The sequence below is a fragment of the Triplophysa rosa genome, linkage group LG17 (assembly GCF_024868665.1).
Source record: "Triplophysa rosa linkage group LG17, Trosa_1v2, whole genome shotgun sequence".
Lineage (NCBI taxonomy): Eukaryota > Metazoa > Chordata > Actinopteri > Cypriniformes > Nemacheilidae > Triplophysa > Triplophysa rosa.
In genome coordinates, this window is record NC_079906.1 from 23,848,436 (window position 1) to 23,854,435 (window position 6,000).

At 37.8% G+C, this 6,000-nt stretch overlaps 1 protein-coding gene across 1 annotated transcript in view; it reads right to left on the minus strand.

The window, feature by feature from the left end:
- Positions 1 to 6,000, minus strand: part of LOC130567635 (uncharacterized) — a 59,736-nt gene that overhangs the window by 50,451 nt on the left and 3,285 nt on the right.

Genomic DNA, 6,000 nt, shown 5'->3' on the forward strand with positions numbered 1-6,000 from the left:
ATCTTGGTTTTGTGCAATACCCCTCTGGAAAATGAAGTTTCTAAACTTGGGACAGAATGGAATTGGAAAGTCCAGGAGGTGTGTTTCCAGGGGGAAGCAATATAAGGAGACACTGGAAAGCACATGGGGAGAGAACAGTTTGGAGAATGTCTCTTCAATACTGAAGGACTTTTCACCCATTTAGCTCAAATTTAAGCCTGAAGACGCAACTGGTTTAAGGTATATTTGTTAAGTTTATTAAGTTTGGAGTTGTAAGATTTCAGAATTGTTTAATTTTGAGTTGATAATAAGATTTGTTTGATTTATGTAGAATTGTGTGAATAATTGGTTAATCAATTGGTTCTGAAAAGGTGATATTATGGTTTGATTGATGTTGGTTTAAATATCCATATCTATATTGTTTATGTTAAAGGTTATCAACCTGCTGTTGGTGCATGCTGCACAATGTTGAAACACTGCTGCATTCTATGCTAAACACTGCCATATACTGCTGTTGATGCTACTCAACCCACTGTTGAAACTACTAAAGCTACAACTATAACTACAACTACCATTACAACCATTACAATCTACTCTATTACGGTTTCTACTTTGCTTTCTGCAAAAGAGAATTAAAACAGTGGAATCTACTGAGTTGTACCCCTTCAGGCCTTAAATGCCATTTTTCAAGTTTGCTAAGACTTTCGATGCTATAAATCATACAGTGGTCGTATATCGCTTTGATTTTACATTATTCCGTAGATCTGTAGCTTCTTCAAACATGCAGACATGATCTATCTGAAAGAATAATTGAAACGGTGCGGTGTCACGAAAGACTGAGGAGTCAGATGCAGGGTACAACAGAGTTTATTCAACACTTGTAGTAGACACACAATATAGTAAGTGCAGAGAATTCACTAAAGCACACTAGACCGCCTAAGCGGAGAATTCACAAGAATGTCCAGGGGAGAGTGGGACAGGTGGCTCAAGCGCTCTGCCGTAATGAACAGGGGAAGTGGCAACAAATGGAAGTCCCAGGGTGAAAAGGTGGCAGTCTCAACGCCAGCGAAGTGGCAGAACCCTGGGGAAAAAATCCAATGATGAATCCCTAAAGATCCAGTACCGGGGTCGCAACAACTGTCCAGAAGATAATCCACGAAGACAAAAAGTGCACTGCACGGAAGCATTCCTTACGTGAGTACCGGGTCACGACTCTACGTGTGAGGGAACACGAAAACAAGCTGTCTGGACAATAATCCATGAAGACAAATGTCCACTGCACTGAAGCGTTCCTGACGTGCCACAACACTAGAGCATCCGAAGTAATCTTTGAGGAGAAAGTCCTCATGATTGACAAGGGATAATCCACAAAGAGCATGCAAAGATGAAAAGCTCAGAACACACGCCAGGGGATGAAGTTCCTTTAGGCAGACGGCAGCAGCTGCGGTGAAGACGATCGGAATCCTCTGGCGAAGGGAACCCAGGCAGCAGAGAGCGTCGCAGCAGGACAATAAGGTCCGATTCACGAAGGGACCCGAGTCGAGTATGATCCGGAAGCCGTGGTCGCTGGGGCAAAACAAAGAGCAGATAAGTGGCAGACACCCGGCGGTGGATAACAGCACTGGAGCCTGGACAAGACAAGGTGATCAATAACTAGGTTTCAAGACAAGGTATCAAGACTGGCCGTCACTACAGTAGGTAACTAACACTAACTATCCAACACAAGACAAGAAAAACACGATCTCTGCCACGCTCCCTCCCATGTGTAAGGAAAGCCTTTTGAAAACTCCTTAACATAATCCCAGATTGATGAATGTGTAAATGACCAAACAATTAACTTTTTAATTATGCCAAAAAACATTGTGCGTTGGTCATCACTGAAGCACTTATTTAGACTTATTTTATTTATTTAATGAGTAGATCAGATGATCCAGAATGCGGCAGCAAGAGTGGTCTTCAATGAACCAAAGAGAGAGCACGTCACTCCTCTCTTCATTAAGTCACATTGGCTCCCTATAGTCGCTCGAATCAAATTCAAGACTCTGCTCCTGGCCTACAAGACCACCACTGATTTGGCACCCCCGCACCTTCACTCACTAATGTATATACCCGACAGATCCCTACGCTCTGCAAACGAACGATGTCTTGTAGTGCCATCCCAAAAAGGTAAAAGATCTCTCTCACGTACCTTCTCTGGATTGATTCCACATTTATGGAATGATCTGCCCGCTGCTACAAGATCAGCAGATTCTGTGGCCATCTTTAAGAACCGTCTGAAAACACATCTCTTCCGTCAACACCTGACTGATCAGTTCTGACTTCTATCTCTTTTCTACCCTTTAAAATAAAAAAAGCATTTTCTTGTCCCAATTGCTTCCATTGTTTCCCTCATCTGTAAATCGCTTTGGATAAAAAAGTCTGCTAAATGACTAAATGTAAATGTAAATGTGAAAGCAAATCAGAGTGCAAACGAGGGACAGCTGGAGAGAGGGAAAGATCTAAAGAACCCAGGTGAAGTGAGGGAAACAAAGATGAGCTAATTAACAAGGTAAGGAGAGCGGCAGGGATGAACACGCGGACTCCGAGCACATGGTGAACTGTCAAAACAATGCCCTGTGCTCGACACAACAATAACAGTGGACAAAACAGGAGAAAACAAGAAGGTGCTAGACCCGAGACCTGACATGAGGATTGCATAATAAGAAAATGATCTGGTTTTCTGGTGTTCAGTAAAGATGTTTTTATAGATCTGATTTGGTAACTCATTGGTTAAGAAGATCGATTCAAATGAACAAGTTTATTTTTATCAGTATATTGTAAAATAACTTAAACATTCATTTCTCCATGCAGCTTTATAGAGATCCCAGATCAGGCATGATAATCACTTCTCATAGCAGACAGAAAGATTAACGTAAGAAAATACAAAAGAGAAACGATCTGCATGCAAAATTAAAAACTTCTGATACAGAACATGTCATTTCACTGAAATGTTTTAAAGCATCTCATTTCAAGGCACCTTACTTGATCAGCTGCTCAGTCGCAGTTATAATATCATTTATCCTGGCTCTTCCAAGAATTATAATGACAGCGAATGGAGGATGAGATTTTGATGCTCCAAAAAGTGCATCCAATTATCAAAAAACATCCACTGGCTGACGGATAACGGAAGTTAGACAATATAGTTTATGCAGTTATTAATATGGATATGATTCACTTTAGAAGGCCTTTATCAGTGACGTGCAGTCAGGGGATGCAGAGTCTTGCTCATCGGACATAAAACCGCAGTGAAAAGGCACAAGGTGAGGCAGACAGTTACCGTGCCGCAACTGAAGCGGGCAGATATGAGCCAAACAGTCAGGATGGCTTTTACAAAAAAGTGACGGAGATTTTCGTGAATAAGGATAGGCGCATGGACTTCGTTGATAAATAAAGAAAAGACCAGAAACGGTTTTCAATTGTAGACAAAAAAATATTTCATTAAATATTTAAAAACTAAATTTTGACATTAAATAGAAAATTCTTTAGTTTTTCCTATTATCCTTTTGTTGGACATACTGTCATTATTAAAATGATTAAAGCATCAAAACGAAAAGCTTTTAAACAACTAAATATTTAAATTAAGTTTATTTTGTACACCACTTTTTCATTTGTATTGTAATGTATGATTATGAAATTGCAACTTGCAACAAATTTAGAACACATGAAGGGTGCAGAGCAATGCGCTCTCTCCTCTCGCCGCTATAAATTTAATGTTCTTTCTTAGCCAAATAATTGCCTTACCCTGTGTGTGCGTGTGTGTGTGTGTGTGTGTGTGTGTGTGTGTGTGTTGGCATATGTGGTTTATGAGACCAATTTTCAGGTTTACATACCAGCATTACGAGACCATTCGGTTTAAGAGGCCAGTTTTGATGGTCTCATAATTCTAAACTTTTAAATTGTTTTAAAAAATGCTTCAAATGATATTTATTGAATATAAATACATGAATGATGGTTGCATAAATAGCTTTAATAGTTTATATTGTTATTTGACTATGATAACATTCACCTTGCTTTTTATGACCTTTCCATATATGGGCCTTTAAACCATGATTTGTGTGTGAGAAATTTGAACAGCGCCTCTGTAGGCGGGAAGTGGTACTGCAATGCATACACACTCGCGCCATATTACACACAATTCCCCGCCATCTCATGCAATTGCGGGAAAACGTCACTAGCATTGAAGATCATGGAGCGTGTTGGCGCGTTTGGGAGCAGTTAGTGCGGAGCTGCAATAAAAAAGTAAGTCCTTCGTATTTTATATTGTACATTTATTAAATTCAAGACGGGGCCATGTTTTAGTTAAATTGTGCCCACTATTTAACATAATTAAAACAAGACGTTAGTACAAGGTGTGCTCGATTTAACTAGACGAAGGAGAGAATTAGTCGGAATTACTATGACGTGGGCACAAATTAACCAGCATGTTAATTAATAAGCACGATTGAACTAAACGTGTGAATTATTCAGTCGTGTGAATGAGTTGTTATATTTTACCAAGAGCCACGTGTCTGATAACCCTGTGTTCATTTAAACTGTAAATGTGGATGAATGTTCTCTCGTGTGTCGAAGCAAAATGCTAACTTCTGAGTAAGGTTAACTTGCTGCTTGAATACAAACCTTATCGTTTGGCTTTTCGTTAAAGTGTCTTGAACTGAAGCGGAGTTCATAAATACGCATTTTGCCAGATTTGAATTACTATAGTTTATAATATATGGTCTTAAAGATAAATATTGTTAAAGTTCTGTTTTGGTCCACTGCTAATCTAAATGAGGTGTACATATCACTACTTGTCGTATATCAATATTGTATGTATATGTTTATTAATATTATAATTGTGAAGTTTGACCTGATATAATATTTTAATAGTGAATGTGGTGAGGTGTCGAATGAGAGGATTCAGTTATCTTAAAGATACTGAGCATCATGTGAGGCTGGGTATAGATAAAGAACAACTCACATGGAGATACATCAGTCACACCAAAGGTAATATCTGTTTTATCTCATTGCAGGTTAACCTCAGTTAATGTTCCATTATACACGCAGCGTTTAAAAAAAGTTAAAATGCAAAACAACTGGGTTTTATTGATTATGTAAAATATGAATGCATGCATGGTTATTACATGACATCATAAATGTCATATAATATTTTTGTTTTTTTCTTAGTTTTTTTCATCCTCATTGGAAAGTGCACTGTTGAATGTATATCTTCATGTGATTTAAATTAAACAAATAGAATGCTAACATTTATGAATTTCTAATTCGTGAACATTAAAAAGTAAAACTATCAAATAATAAATTATTATTAGATAATTCTTTTTGGGGCGGTCTCCCAGACAGGGATGAGATTAAGCCAGTACCATGCCTTAGTTAAATTAGGACATATTTTACAAAAAACATTACTTGTGTGCATTGGCACTAATGTATTTTAAGATGTGTCTGTTTTTAGTTTAGACAACTAACATTTATTTTAGTCTAGGACTAGTTTTAAAGGGTAACATTGGCAAAGATGAACAAGTCGTTCCACAACCATAAAACCTCCTTAATTTTCGAGACACAAATGAAGATAGTTTGATGGGATTAGATAGCTTTCTGACTCCATAGACAGCAACACAATAGGATGGGTATCATTAAGATTTTAACAGTATTACTCTTATCAATACTGCTTTTCGGTCCGGTACCTTATTCTTATCGATTCTTTTTGATATTGTTTATGATATTAAGGAAACAAAAATAAAGAAATCATGAATGCAATTAACACTTGCTTTATTGCTTTATTTTCTGAAATATAAAACAAAATGTCATTAGTTTGGATGAGCGGTTGGCTAAAGAAGTGGGTTGGTTCAATATAGCTGCCACTTACCCAAAAACGTTTTGTATTTGAAAGGGAGATTTATTTTCATGTTTATTTTATGTAAATGAAGAACGCAATTACCTAAGCTCTCAATTTAAAGCTACAGGCCAGAAGTTTCTCCAGCAGGCAGA